The 16,557-nt window shown below is 38.4% G+C and overlaps 1 protein-coding gene across 2 annotated transcripts in view; it reads left to right on the top strand.

Annotated features, from left to right (window-relative positions):
* The first annotated feature begins 5,771 nt into the window (after window positions 1-5,771).
* Window positions 5,772-16,557, top strand: part of LOC125294097 — a 41,588-nt gene continuing 30,802 nt past the window's right edge. Inside the window, exons 1-3 of one of the 2 annotated variants that reach the window (XM_048242459.1) lie at window positions 10,305-10,377; window positions 10,741-10,862; window positions 10,978-11,044. The gene's annotated coding sequence lies outside the window, so the exon portion shown is untranslated. Of the gene's footprint in view, window positions 5,821-10,304; window positions 10,378-10,740; window positions 10,863-10,977; window positions 11,045-16,557 lie in introns of those variants that run through there. The other variant, XM_048242461.1, reaches the window with a different exon arrangement.

Here is a 16,557-nt window from a genome sequence, read left to right as displayed (position 1 = left end):
GGCACACTAGTGTGCCGTGAGAGATCATCAGGTGTGCGCGAGAAAATTACCCAAATGTCACTCACTGGTCCAGAAAAGCAACTGTTGCATCAAAGAATTTATAACCACATGCCCTCATTGATTGTATGATTGCACTATTTGTGGTATGCAGGCATTGTACAACTGGGCCCCCATATCCAATATTCACAGAATCATCACATATCCAGTTCATAACAACAATTAAATTATAGATATAGTCACCTACAAAATGAAACAGAGGGCTTTGTTTTATTGAGCAGGTCTTGCATAGAAGCCATAATAAAGCCATATCTGTGTATTATTTTAAATTTTAGGCTATGGTATGTTTTATTTTTTCTTCACACAGGATGTTAGTGTGCCGTGGGACATTTTAAGTGTCAAAAGTGAATAGGTTGAAAAACACTGGTTTAAATGGTTAATTATTTGCGAGGTAGGTGAGGTTTAATGTAGTTGGAATGCCTGAACAGTTAAATAGGTGGATAGTTTAAATGGTTAAATTATTTGAAAGGTAGATGAGGTTTAATATAGTTGGAATGACTGAACTAGGTAGATGAGGTTTAATAAAGTTGGAATGACTGAACAGTTAAATAGGTGGATAATTTAAAAGGTTAAATTATTTGTGAGGTAGGCCTAGATGAGGTTTAATATAGTTGGAATGACTGAACAGTTAAATAGGTAGATAGTTTAAATGGTTAAATGATTTGCTAGGTAAATGAGGTTTAATATAGTTGGAATGACTGAACAGTTAGATAGGTGGATAGTTTAAATGGTTAAATTATGTTGTGGACAGAGGAAACAGTTGAACAAGATGTGGTCTTATTAAGAGAATGAGACTGTATGCTTAAAGCCTGAGAAACTGACAGTTGATGCAGGTGGCCGGAACACCTGGCCTAGGATTCTAATTGCTTAAGTGCTCTATTATGATGTCATCAGCCCATGTTAAGTCTATGGGGACATTTTGAATAGTTTTTAATTGATAGTTTAAAAAGTATAAAAGTTACAAAGATAAAAAATACAAAGCCCACATGTCCTTAGTAAGACCTACGTAACATAGTTTGAATGAAGTTTCTACGTTAAACGGTTGAAGCTGCATTAACTGCGTTAGAAGAAGAAACAGAAGAATAAGAAGAAGCCTAGGAAGAACAGTACAGTGCATTTTCATGCACTGTAATTAATCAACAGCCTAATGGAAATAAAACAATATTATACAAACCATAACGCATAAGAAGCGCTTAAAAAACTAAGTGCATGTTGAACAGGAATGTCTTCAGACCTCTCGACCCAAAACTATCACAGGAACGGAGAGCACTGCAACTCATGCCACCAACCTGGAACCACTGAGGAAGAGTCTTGAATTAGATCTAGGCCCCGTCCACACGGAGGCGCTTTTTGGGTTAAACACTAGTATTTATGACTGGTCGACACAACAGACGCTCATCAGAAGACCGCAGTGAGTGGTTGGGTATGTACGTCTTGATTATTGAATTAAAATAACTAACAGATCCAGTCAATGTCCTAATAGGCCAAAGTAAAAGATTTAAATTTAATTCTGGCTAGCCTACTATAGGAAGCCAATGGAGAGTAACTAGGAGAGATATATAAGTCGTAGGTACTAGACTCGCATTTATTTATACATTTATTTCACAAAATCCCAGACCAAGAACAGACATTTAATTTGGAAAGGCACGCTATTCATCTATACAGAACAACAGGCTGAATGCAGGTATGTTAACCTAACAGTTATTCAGCCACACAATTTAGTCCATTTGATATTGGTTAGCTTGGTCACAAGGACATTAAAATGACAGTTCCTGGTTGCACAGTTTGTTGTCTTCTTTCTGCCAGACGTGGAATAGGCTATTAATGAAGACATGAAGACAATAAAGACGTTTGTTTGCTTACCCTCGTTTGAACTGCCGTTGTCCTTTGCTGTGTCATTTGTTAGCTAGACGCTGGCGGTTAGCGAAATGCTAGCTGTTATTAAGTGTGCTTGCAAAGCAACACTTATTGTTCTTCTTAAGTTTTCTTATTAATATTATTATTATTCCCGTCTCCCTAATTTTTTTCCAGCTCCTGTGCCTAGGCCCTTTGAGACAGAGACACCGTTCCAACTTTAAAACGTCCGGGCAGTACCGGTGCAGAGCCAGTCTACGGAGAGCCTGGCCACTCCGTATTAAGTCCCATTGTACCGAATTTTGGTTGCAGTTCCACCAGATTTCCACTGGGGGCGATCGCCATGAGTGCAGAATGAATGGGAGTCAATGGAGCTAGACGGCTAAATGTATCTCTTTGACCTGATTGTCGTTGACAAATCTCAGATTTGATTGTAGTTTGTATAACTTCAACATGGGTTATAGGTCAAAAGTTGAATGAACGAGTACTTATTCGGTCGCTTAGCAACGGGACGACCCGTTCTGTCAGAACTGCAATGGTTCTCTTCTTATCTTAGTGATAGATCATTTTCAGTTAGTTTAGGCAATTTCTCCTCTTCCTCTGCCCTTATAAAGTGTGGTGTTCCTCAGGGTTCCATTTTGGGCCCTCTTTTATTCTCTCTTTATATGCTACCCCTTGGCTCAATTTTTAAAAGTATAACATTCAGTATCACTGCTATGCAGATGACACTCAGTTTTACCTGCCTGTTAACACTAATGGCATTTGTTCTTTGGAGAATATTTTAACTGTCTCAGTGACATCAAATGCTGGATGGCAAGAAATTTTCTTCAACTGAACGAAAGTAAAACTGATATAATTATTTTTGGCCCTCCAAGTGATGTTTCTATCTTGAAAAATGCACTAGGACCTCTCTCTGCAAACTGCCACAGTGAAGTAAAGAATCTTGGGGTTTTCTTTGACTCCTCTTTAAATTTTAATAAGCAAATAAATAGTGTGGTCAAAGGCAGCTTTTCCAGTTAAGAACCATTGCAAAACTGAAGCCCTTTTTGTCCTTCTCGATCTTGAAACTCTTATACATGCTTTCATAACATCTAGACTAGATTATTGTAATTCATTATATGCAGGCCTGACCCACTCCACTCTCAACAGACTTCAGCTAGTTCAAAAATGCAGCAGCTAGATTATTAAGTGGCTCTAAGAAACATGAGCATATAACTCCTGTGTTGGCTAAGCTGCACTGGTTACCTGTGGAGCACACAGAGTTAAGTTTAAAATTTTACTTTTTGTCTTCAAAGCCCTCAGTGGTTTGGCACCTAGTTACATAGGTGACCTACTAATTCCTTACAGCACTCCAAGATCACTTAGGTCTTCATCTCAGAATCTTCTCTATATCCCAAAACACTTTAAGACTAAGGGTGATAGAGCCTTCTCTGTTGTTGCCCCCCAACTCTGGAATAGTCTACCTGTACATATTAAGTCCTCTCCAACCATTGACTGCTTTAAGTCTAACTTAAAGACTTTCATTTTCTCCCAAGCTTTTAATCTACCTTAATCCCCACACACACACACACTCTTTATTCTTTATTTTATTTTTGACCAATTTGTGTATTATTTCAATTATTTATTTATTTCCCCCCATGTTATATTGTTGTTGTACCATTGTCATTGTTTTATGTTTGTTTGTAAGCACTTTGGTTCAACTCAGTTGTTTTTAAATGTGCTATAGAAATAAAGTTGACTTGACTTGACTTGACTTATGTCCTTTTGATCTCTTACAGTTTGGGTCGTTGTTGCCCATAACACGCTAGCATTGTGCTAATGAGTGACATCATTGACATGTTTGAAAGGCTTTTTAGAACAATTAAGTGACTTTAAAAAATATAATACTCCACCAAGTGTATTTTCTTTGCCTCCCCTTTCGAATACAATATTCAAATTACTTGAAAAAAAATTATATCCCGAGAAAAGTGGATTTTGAGGGGTACAGCTCCATAGACCTCCATGCATTCTGCACTTTCGTGGAATGGCCTCATGTGGAACCACAGAAGGAACTGCAACCAGTTCAGAAACCGGAAGTTTTCCGAGAGTGGCAGTTCTCCCCTTATTAGACATTCTCTGACCAGTGTAACTTGCTCGAGAAGATGACGTCAAGTGGGCGTGTCGTTCGTCCGCCATATTGGATTGAATAGAAAGTGAAACTAAATTTTCACAGGTCACAAATTTGGTCCGAACGCCACGAAACTTGACGTACATCATCATTGGACCAAGCCTCACAAAAGTTACTAGAAGGATTTTTGATTTTCGAAAGCGTTTGCCCGTCACAGCCAAACGAAATCGGCGGCGAAGCTCCGAAACAGGAAGTTGTCCATATCACAGGAACACTGTCACATATCGATACCAAATTTTGTATATGAACTGGGGACTCCAGTGTGAGGGTGCATAAGCTAAAAAAAAAAAGAAACATTCCAAAAGTTTCCATCATTTCGCAAAGCACCCACAGGTATTTGGTAACTCCCTCCATTCACCTTTCACCTTCTATCAATGCCTTCCAAGTATGCCCAATATCTCCGTGTAGCCACAATGTCTTCGGACAACCTTGCCCAGTCATGAAATCCTTGCCTTGCCATGGGATAGTATGGACTTACGAATTGAAATAGTAGGGAGAACAGTAGCCATATATAGCTTACATAATAGAGTTGTTTTCACATTGACGGTATTCAAATTACATTTTTCCTTATTGTTAAATGTCATGATGGGAGAGTATTATTACAAATGTTACAAGTATGCAAATTCATATGTTTACGGGAAATTAGGTTTTACTGGGTTGTTTTGTTGTAAAGACATGCAAGGCATTCTGGGCCATGTAATAGACAAACAGTGGTCGGCAGCGTTAACTTGATTTCCTGTATTAATATGAATAGGTGTTTCTGTAAACCTAGAAACAATAAACGGCTATCTCTGTTACAAAAACGAGCTGGTGATCGCTCGTTGAAGAGGGAACTATGATAAAAAGATTGTTTTCCTAAAAGCATGGAGTTGAAAGAATAAACAAGCAATGTCACGTTAATGTTAAATAGCCTACCTATCTGAACGCTAGGTGGCAACCATAGACTTGTATTACATTTCACTAGTGTAGCCTACTTGAAACAAAGATTGTTAAGGCGGAGGAAGATATTTCATCAGGAGCCACTCCGGAACCCGGATCGCGACGCTGGGGTCAAAATCCCCTTTATGCAGAGCAGAGGCAGCGACTGCTCCATTGAAGTCTATGGGCATAGCTCAGAATTTCACCACATATGCTAAAGTCTTGGTTCTATAGAGTTAGGAATGTGAATTTCGGGCACATTTTCATGATCCTCAAACCCTTCTGAACATTTCAGGTACATTTTTAGCATTTTTGAGCAATCCAGTCTGGAGAAAATCAACCTTATATCAGGTGTGCGCCGTTATTTCTGCCGCTGCTGTTGGTCGGTTGCAACTTACGCCGCCAATACGCCATCGACACGCCTCTTTATGCAGACAGGATTCGATCCCCATTTCGCGCCCATAGACATGAACTACGACGAAGTATCTTGCTCCGCCTTAACAATCTTTGCTTGAAATACGGTGTGAGATTCACAAGTAAGGAAGGTGCAAATATTATGTAATTTATCATGGGAAATTATTGGAAATGTTATTTCTTGTTTATTCTTGCAAACCACACACATCCATTCGGAATCACACGTAGAACTAGTTCTACACATTTAATACTGAAAGACTATCATTTCGTTTATTTGATGTCGCCTAGCAACACAGCCTTCAGAGCAAAGATTCTAGAACAGGGCTTCAGAGAGACACGTTTTGAGTTTGTGGCCAAGAACCAAAAATATCGGTTTCCATGTGCTGGATGGTGTGCATCCTTTTATGAAAGTAAGTGTTTTATACAGTTAACGTTACAGACATAATGAGTCATGTTGTAGTGGACAACATAAATGTGCCCCTTCTGTTATTAGAATGCTAAGCGGAGAAGCACGCTAAGCAGAGATTTAGTATCATTCATTTCTTGTGTGGCTATAGGGAGGAGATGTATGTTGCTAATTGGGATTTATGTTGTTTAGCGTAATGCCATGGTCATTTGATATGAGATGCTTGCACTCGTAACTTCGTCACGTGTAACTTTAGGACTGCTATTTTTTTTACTAACAGTAATTCACGAAGCACTTTAGTACGTCTTTTTGCCATGACGAGATTAAACTCGACGTGTCGACATTAAACTCAACATTTTGAGAATAAAGTTAGTTTGGAGAGAGAAGGACCGCTCGGGACGATTGAAAGGGAGGACGAATTAAACATTCCAGTTTTCTTCGACTGCAACAATGATTAGATAGGACTATATCATGTGAACAAAACATAAAACATTAACCTCCGTTGCTCAGCCAAATACTTTCCTGTAGGTCCTTATCACGGAGTTACAGGCGATAAATGCGATGGTCAAAAGTAGCCTAAACGCCATTAGCTGTTTTTTTATTTATTGTAGGCCTATTATTAAAGAGTGTTTTTCATCTAAAGGTTCAACTTCATGCTTATGCACTAGACTAGGCATACTAGGCTTCTCCCCAATCCTAGAATTTCACATTGCTTGTTTGTAATGGATGCAAAACAGCCTATTGAATGTCTAGGGACTTAATGAAGCTGTCCTCCTCCGACCACCCCATGTACTAGTAGCCTACATGCGCATTATATATGCACACACAGTGCATAAATAAAGTATATATGCACACATATTCCCTCACGGGATCAAAATAGTATGCTTAGGCTATACCTGTGTTTATAGCCTCCTATGTTTATTGCAGGTGAGACATGGAAAAGCAGTTTTAGAGAAATTTGTTAACCTAGAGTGGTTCATGAAGGGCAGTTATTTGAATGTGCGGTGGCCTTACCCACGTAAAACTGAGTGAAATAGCATTTTGTATAGAAACATATCATTGGATACATGTATTATTCTAGCTATATACTAAACGGCATAGTGCATGGTATTTCCAACCGCGAGATACAGCACTTCACGATGACGGCAATGAGTAGTTAACAGACAAGACGAATCTATCTGAAAGTCGACACGCCGAGATTAAAGTAGATATTATATTTCAACTTTATTCTCAAAATGTCGAGTTTAATGTCCACATGCTGACTTTAAAGTCAACATGTCGAAGTTTAATCTCGCCATGGCAAAAATATTTTTTTTCTTCATGTGTGGCCCTAATACTCCGTCGTACTTTAGCCCTAAAAGTACAGTAGCACCTACGTCTGTGACAGCTTAAGGGAACTTGCATTGCAGGCATAACTAAGGGATGCAATAACACCACCAACAACCAAAACTAGCCTACTCATTGTCAATATGTACATGAAATGTAACGTTTCATGTGAATCAAATTAAAATGTTTTCTTTTGTAAACGCACGCATAGGCGCATGGTGACAGATTAATTTAATAATGCTGCTGTGTGAATCAAGCGTGCAGGAAGTGGCCACTTCTTAATGGGACCCACTGTATGGAAGTGGGCTAAGTAAAATAGAGATGTTTTAAATAAGATAAGGTTAATCAGAATTCTACGAAATGCCCGCTTGACAACGGCAGAGATAGAACTGGCCTTTGGCCATAGCAACCATCTATTTAGAACGACTGGCCTTCATAGCAACCAAAGATCTGAGCTGTGTTGCAATGTGAGGCAAAGTATAGAACGGTGATGAAACATACAGAGACAGGTCAAGAAATATAGTGCAATGTAGACAGTAGTATACAGTTGATTTACAGACGGTGGTTTAGAGTAATATGAAGTATTCCTTTATTCTGAGATACATCAATAGGCTCTCAAAACAACCCCAGGCTCACAAAACAACCCCAGGCTCACAAAACAATCCCAAACAGACATAAGGTCTTTATAGAGCAAATCCATATAGATTATTTGTCAAATAAACCAGTAAAACATCCTTTGTGGGATGGAATATATAACATTCACACTCATAGCTCATATTTTTTTAAAAATAAATCAGTGAAAAAGTATCCTGACAAACAAGCAGCTTTTTAATGCCTTGGTCATATTTCATAATTTCAATTCCTCTGTAGGTTACCTGATAGCCCAGTTTGAGAGGCGCAAGACGCGTTCATTTTATTTTATTGATTTGATCTCAGTTTGATCTCATTTTATTTTATTGATTGATCTCAGTCATAGAAGCTAAATTCGAAGGCAGGCCAAAGGTAAAATCCAACGAATCGCATTCAACCCGCAAGGCAATAGTTGAATAGAGCTTTTGAGGTATTGCCACTGCTCCAACACTGAAAGGCACTGTTAGAATGCTTGGATCAAGCCAGGTTCAGCATAGCGTATGTCACTGTCTGCTCACGTTGGTGACCGGACCAGGGCAAGCACACTTTCGCAGTTCCCGCCGGAAATGCAGTCTAGTTTTGGTGTTGGGAGGCTGAATAGGCTAAATTAACAGAAACCAGCGAGTCACAAGCCTAGAGCGCCCTCTCGCGACTGTAGACGGTCATGTTTACTCCTTGGTCCTGTTAGTCAGCAGGAATTAACATTTAACAACATGTTAAATTATATATATTTTGAAATAAGTTGCACCTGACTATAAGTCGCAGCCAAACTATGAAAAAAAGTGTGACTTATAGTCTGGGAAAAATGGTAATAAGTTTAGTAAATCCGTAATTAAATGATGTTAAGAAGAAATACTAATTCTGCTATTGACTGATTCTAACATACATATGTCAACTTCACAACTTTCCTAAGGGATAATGGATGATGACCCAGCATTTGAGTAGCAGAAAATAATGCACAACCGAAGTGATGAAGCCACGGTGTAAATAAAGCAGATTCAGTATTGTGTGTGTGTACACCCCTGTGCAGTTACTTAAATGTCAAAATATTGGAAATTGCATATTTAAGTAATTGAACTATTTCTAAGTTGTCATTGTCAGTATGTCAATGTTGGTACACTTTTTATGACTGAGATTGACCTCCTTCTCATATAAGATGCCTTGCATGCATTTCCGGAGAGATTTGCCATTCTTCAGAGACAGCTGGTCTCTGCTGGAGGATTGCTCTATCTTTCTCTTTAAAATACCTTAGGTGTTCTATTGGATTCAAGTCTGCCAACATAAACTCAGGCACTTGGACAGAGCTTTGAAGTGCTAGAATATTCCTTTGTTGCCAGCTTCAGGAGACATGGAGTGAATTGGTCGGCTAGTATGTTGGTATATCCCTAGTCCTGTCTAAATATGTTAGGCCTATCTCCCCAGCACTCTTTGCACTCATGTAGCCCCATATCAAAACATTCAATCATAGTGCTTTACTGTTAGGACTATGCGTTCACTGTGGTAGTCTTGGCCAGCTTCACACCAAATAAGCTGGACCCCATTTGAGCCAAACAAATTTATCTTTGTTTAAAAAAATGTTCAAAAATCTAATAATAGCCAGGCTTCTTTTCATGACCTTAAGATAAGTTTAATCTCATGCTGAAGTACAATCATTTTTGTGGAAGGTTTTTTCCTGAATAGAGGTTGACGTTAAACAATGTGGTGTGTAGCCAGTTTTGAACTTCCCCGGGTGAGAGTATTAAAAAGTTATTCTTTTTGTAAGGTTGTTTATGTAACATAGCCTCTGCAAGGCTTTCAGCAAGTACACACCAGCTGCAGCCTGGATAGTGGGCACTACACGCTGCTACACATAGCCCTGCCCACATCACTGATAGTCTAAGTAAGTAAGTATAGGGTCATTCCACGTCAATTCAACCAGGGCCCACGCACTTAGGTCTCAAAAAATTCTGAAAACATTGCCAGGTGTACCTATGTTACCCAGGAGACACACTGTAAAATTACTCTTATGTAAGATCAATACTTTCCAAGATACAGCCAGTTTTACAGGGGGAGGGGGGTGTCGATTTTGTTCGGCCTCTTTTTTTTGTCAAAGTTCACAAGCCCACAGCGCAAGAACTAAACCATGTAGAAGGCTCAAATTTTGCATGCTGGTACATAAATAGGAATAGTATGTAGCAAAATAGTCACGTTTGGTCTGGATAATCCTGATAATCCACCTCCTGTCTGATCGCCCCCTTAATCGATGGTACATCCAAACAGCTGTGGTTGCTTCATGGTTGTCATTTATTTAACAGAAAAAAATGAATTCACCCATGGACAGCCACGACATGATGAGCCAGATGAAGGTAAACTTTAATAAATATATAAATAAGGTGTAAATAATAATGATAAATCACCGCCAAACTTCAGCAACTCAGTGGCTCACTGTGCCCATGTGGCAGGTAAAGGGAATTTTGGTGTCCATCCACAGGTCGTAGAGTCGTAGCACATTGTGCACTTCAATCAGTTGCTTGATGAATTTTTTATTGACGGAGTACTTGCAGTCTGGAATCTTCCTCATTAGGAATTGTGTGCGTTGATGCAGACTCCTCAAGCCAACATTCAGGTAATGACCAAAATCCAGCTCAGTCATATTTAATGTGGTCAAACAGTAAATTTTGCCTAGGACTTCACAGGTCAGGCTAGAACCGTTAACGGGCACTTTGAGACCTTGGAGCTCGGGCTTTCTGGGGTGAGGTAGACTCTCATTATGTTTGTCCTAGAAGGAAAAGTCAAGTCACTGATCAGTGATGAGGTTGGGTAAGAGTATTTCACTTTGCGGCACTACTGCAGAGTTTTCAGCAGTAGTTTTTAGAGATTTAGTCTGCAAAGGCTGAGTTGCATTTTGAGTTAAATTTTGGTAATTATTTAATTATTAAAATAATAATTGATGGTCAAATTTTGAATAAAACCATTTTGATTTATATAGAAGAACCCCCTGAAGAATGGTTCTTTGACCACCTCTTTGATACTTCTTTTACATAAATTTTGTGTCTGACGTCTTTGACTTTGATGGCAACCAACCATCAGCCATACATCCTTGCTTTACAGGTTTGTTTCGCAGCAAGCACTAAACATTTTGAGAGATTTCTTACCATGTACTTGAGTAACTTTTTTGCCTCATTCCTTAAACTGTCGCGCTCCTCTTTCATGTTCTGAGGAACAGGTGTTGTCATTATGAGAAGGGTTTGAAGCCCCATCAGGAACAGGACTGCAATCGCAGAACACATCAGGTTAGTAACAAAGTAGATCAACAGTATTATTACATTACATTTAGCAGACACTTCTTGACCAAAGTTTCAGGCTACTGCACACTAGCCCAGCTCCTTAACCACTACACTACCACCGCCCACATTTTACACCCAGTCCCATTTTTCAGTCACAACACCAGTTCACCTGTTCAAATTCCAGGAATGTCTCTCAGCTTATAGCACACATATGGCACAGTTTTGTTTCCACTTGTGTAACACACTCGGCAACTGTAAAAAGACACTTCTGCCTCTAACACTGATACTTCCGCAACTACAGTGATCTTACAGATTAAGCCTAATAGCAAATGGTTTGCCAAGGGCCATCCTTTCTCAAACAGAGTACTTACCAAGAGTCCAAATGTTGTTGCGGTAGGCAGCCATATGGAGGACAGACAGTGGCTTGGATGATGATGATTATAGTTAGGATGTTCATGGCCCTATATAAAGGCATTTGTTGGAGAAAATGTGATATTATCTGAAGGTTTCCTCCGGTAATTACGTGTACAAGCCATGATTAATAATTTTATCAGAAGCAGGAAGCTTAAACATGTTTCGGAATTTCCTTTCAGGTTCCTTAGTTTTAGTCTTGGAAGAATTCATGTGCTGCCCACTCACAATTTTTCTGAATAATCATTGTGGTCTTTTTCACTTCAGTAGATTTATAGAATAGATAGAAACCCAATATTCATAGTATCATGTGAATACATGTTTTTAAATTATTCTTTGATGTCAGGTACCATATCGTTTGAAATCAATCCCCTGATCATTTTTGGAAAAACTATTTTTGCTTTGGTAATTGAATATGGAATTACTGCTCAGAAAAGCTTGTGTGGGATAAAGCATCTTTTTTTAATATGTGAGATACATTTATGAGAAAATCTAAATTATACTACACCTAAATGAGATGTGTGAAAGTATGGAAGAATATTAGACTCAAATGTTTTGTAGGTGTATATCACGTTTTGAAACTGTAGAAATGATTTGTAACTGTAAAAATGACCTGTACAAGTAATTGTCAATATTACAAATATGCCCTACACTTACAAATCTATTCTACAGGTACTGATCGGTTTTACAGCTACAAATCATCCTACAGTTAAAAATATTTTATCATTACAAATATTTTCTACAATTACAAATCAATATTCTATGCACAAAAAGCTGTCGTACAGTTACAAATCTTTTCTACAGGTGCACAGACTTTTGCACCACCTTAGGGATGAGAATTGTTTCATATGTATTGTGTGTGTGTGTATCAGGATTTGTAACTGTAAAAATGATTTGTGATTTAACATAAAAATAACACAAACTATTTTAAGTATTACTCATATGTCCTTCACTTACAAATATATTCCACAGGCACTAAACCTTCCACAGTTGCTGTCTTTCAATTACGAAGCTATTCTGCCACGAATCTCTGCCGCTCGCAATTCGTAAATTTTCTGCAAGTACAAGTACTTTTGAGACTGTTCTGGCACTTCCTGTTGAATAGCCAATGGCGATGCTCAGGTTAGACTTGCCAATCAGGAATCTAAGTTCACTAACCAATTACAGAATCAGGAGATACTACGTAATTTGAAAATACAAAAATACCCACACAATAATCTTGGTATACCAACCTTTAAAAGAATTTTAGATTTTATTGAAAATGTATTGAATACTATTTTCTGATTGGCTGGCAGAGAGCTATTGATTCTGTACATTGGGTACATTGAAGTAGATCTGGTAAAAAAAATCTAATCAGTGTCCCATATCAATGTAAACAATGATTGAACTTGCATGAAGCAGACTTCACTACAGTGGAATCAACTGTAACATAGCAAACTACCCACCATCATTTCCGTAACCAAAGAATGTAGGACAACAAATTTCAGGTCAGCCTCTTTTTAAACTGAACTGCATTTCCCTTTTTGTGCTATAAATGCATGCCTAATTGCCTACATACATGACTGGCAACATGGGGGACAAACAGAATAACATCCTGTAAGGTGTCCTGATATTCAGAATTAATTAAAGAAGTGTCTGCTAAATGTAATGTAATGTAAATTAACTTGGTGGAGAAAACTCTTTTTGCATCGGGGAGGTATTTGCGTGTTATCCTGGATGTTATCCCTTGCATAAATCCTCATGTCAAATTCATTAAGTGGTTTTAATACTGTCCTGTAGTGAGAATGAACATCAGCTATGAGGTACTCAAGGTCATGGGGTCAAAGGTATCATCTCAGGGTGACATAAAATTGGCGGCACAAACAAAGAAATTGGGTTTACAACCCATGTTGACCATTTTGGCTCCCACATGTCCAGAGGGGATCGTAAAATAGAAAAGTTGGATCTAACACTTAAGTTGGTCACAATGTGGCATGCTACTAGTCTCGCTATCACCAGACCAAGCTCAATCTTTTAAGATTGAACATTGGTCTGGGGAGTCTGCTATGTATTTTATACTGCACAAGAGGCGTGATCAACAGGCATAGTTCAAATGACTCAATTGGATAGTCATTCACCAATCTGACCAACGAACCAGGTGACGTTTGCAGAGTGACACGATAACTCCAGGGAGGAAACTTGCTGGAAACTTCCTGGAAACTTGTCAACAAATGTATCGTAAAAGCACCAATTTCCGCCCCTTTCATTAAAAATTTCTAAAACAAAGATGATTTTTTAATATAGTTCAAAATAACATTTGATAAATGAGCCTTACATTTTTGCAGTAGCCATGTGTGTAGATATTTGAACAAAATAATCTGAGATATCAGAAAAGAAAGAAAATAATCAGGCATGGAGCGAGCCAGGTGCAGACTCCTGCCAAACAGACCATGTAAACCCGTCAGGTAAACCCAACATATAATCAAAGTATCGAAGCATAACCATATCACATGCCATAGCTCAGCTAGCAGCACGCTAACTAGCCTACTACACCTGCAACATGCTAACTGGCTGCAGCGTGAGAAAACATTTAAACATATTTTAGTGTGCACCGTCGGGAAACATTAAAACACATCTCATGCATAAAGTGCATAACACAGTATGATGGTTCTGTAAGAAAAAATAGGAAAGGTTTTCTCTTCTTCAGATTGATACAGCAAAGTGGTTTATTCCAGTGTAAAATGGTAGAAAGGTTCACAAGAGTTCCCTCTGCATATTCTCTGTAGTTCTCTCTCTTTCGTCCTGTCTGGGTCAACTACTTCGTCCTGTCTGCCTGAACTACTAAAAGTTACTAATTCAAGTCATTATATATTGGTCTCAAATGCAAATTAATCTGGCTTCTACCCAGATAGCCTTTTGTCCTATGTAGGCTATATGATAATGAGTTAACCTCACACCTTTGGCTGGGATGGTTTTCAATGGCTTACCCCCAAAACCCATTCTATTATCGTTGGTGTTTCACACCTCACCTGGCGCCAAACCATCTGGCCTGCCATCAGAACATCAGAACTTTATCTTGGTTGGAGAAATGATATCACTCATACAATTCGGCAGGATTCATTTCTTACAGTTCTCACACCAGTGTTTCCCATACATTGACTAATCTGTGGTGGGGCGCCACAAAATCAAAACCGACCGCCACACATTAATCTTTTATGTTGTACTATTTAAATTAAAGATAAGATAAATTTCTTTCATTGAGCTGCACTTTTTATGCACACAGCCTTTCCTTGCCCCGCCCCGCTCTCTCTCGTAACAAGCCCACTGCCCCTCCTCTGCATGTGCATTTAACAATTGTTGAAGGATTGTTGTTGCCACATAGAAGCATTGCATAGAAGATGATAGGCGAAATTGCTATTAAATCCGCTTAGCAACGTGAAAATTCTGCGCAAATTTGTTAAAAACTGCTGCATTAAAGTTAACTCTGCTAAGGTCTTATCACAATTGAATTTCCCCATGGGGATCAATAAAGTATCTATCTATCTATCTATCTATCTATCTATCTATCTACAACATAGTTTAGTCTCCTCGGTGTACTAAGTTAAGTTATGCAATCAAGCAGTATCTCAAAGGTAATGTTAGAATAGTAAAGAGAAGTATTAACCTTTATTTTAACTAACTACAGAAAACATTATGAATTGCATCCACACATCAGAACGTCTTAAAGTGACAAGACAATCTTAACACCCCGCCACAAATTCAATCAAATTCTGTGGGAAACACTGCACACTATAGATGCATGACAGAAGAAAGGCAAACACAAAATCAAAGAATAGTTAAAAGGTAAAGATCATAATAAAAAGAAAACATAAAACACAAGGTAAAATCATTTAAAAATAAAGAATAATTAGTAAGCAAAAACAAAGGCAAAAGTAGTAAAAAAGTAATAAAAGACAAGGTAGAATAATTATTAAGGCAGACTCTTCTATTAGGGGTAAACCTCCTAATAGAAGAGCTGTATGGCTTCATTCTCCTTACAAAACCATAGGGGTCTTGTTGTAGGAGGTTTACCGCTTACTCTGAGTTAACTGAGGTTTGTCATTAAACCACGTACTTGGAATACCCCCCTGGTCACCAAACAAGTTAATGTTCTTAGTGTTCTCTTGTTCTTAACATCTTAGTAGTGGCAAGACCTTAGCGAGTACCTGGCAACACAATGCAAAGACTGTGCTGGTGTGCTTGGAAGAATGTCCGTAGGATTTTAATTCAATGTTGCTTTTTTAAGGCTGTTTTGATTGTAACACCTTGTCAATCAATACTGTGAAATACTATAATACAAATACTAAGCGAGTGCAGATGTGTGTATACTGATACTCTGCTTGTCACACACACACACACACACACACACACACACATACACTCACACACACACACACACTAATTTAGCAAAGCAAGCTTTAGAGGAATCCTGTTGCATAGATGGTCGCGTATGCAAGCAGATTCCGCTATTCACTTTTAATTGGAATGGTAGATGGCACTTATTGTTTTAATAGATGTTATACCCAAAATACACCCATGCTTAATTAAGAAACCTAAGAACAGCCCTGGCATCTGATCTGTTATTTTGCTGTTAAACTAGCAAAAATGGACTGGCCACGCCTTAAATTTGCTTAAATACACTTCAGACGTTGTAGATTGTCTAAGTAGGGCCCACAGAATCCAAATCAGAAATACCGAACAGAATTACATGCTAACACTACCACAAAAAATGAGGTACAAATTCATTACAAAATTTAAACATAAATCACAGAATTAACATTGGGGAAGTACATTAAATGTTACAGTCACGGAAGCACACAAGTATATGTACGCTACAATATACCCTTTATTTAACCGTTGTTTTGGAGAAATGGAATATCTTAATATCTTGGATGAAATATCTGAAATATCTTGTTCATCGACTTCAGTTCGACCTTCAATACAATCAATCCTCTCACACATGAATATGCATGAATATTAATACAACTTAAAACCTTAAACTGTGCTTCCAGAATAATCAAAGATCCCTCTCAACCAAACTACCACTTTTTTCCCAGCTTCTCCTCTCTGGACGACTTTACAGATCCATA

The sequence above is a fragment of the Alosa alosa genome, chromosome 5 (assembly GCF_017589495.1).
Source record: "Alosa alosa isolate M-15738 ecotype Scorff River chromosome 5, AALO_Geno_1.1, whole genome shotgun sequence".
Classification (NCBI taxonomy): domain Eukaryota; kingdom Metazoa; phylum Chordata; class Actinopteri; order Clupeiformes; family Clupeidae; genus Alosa; species Alosa alosa.
This window is presented reverse-complemented; position numbering and strand designations above follow the sequence as displayed.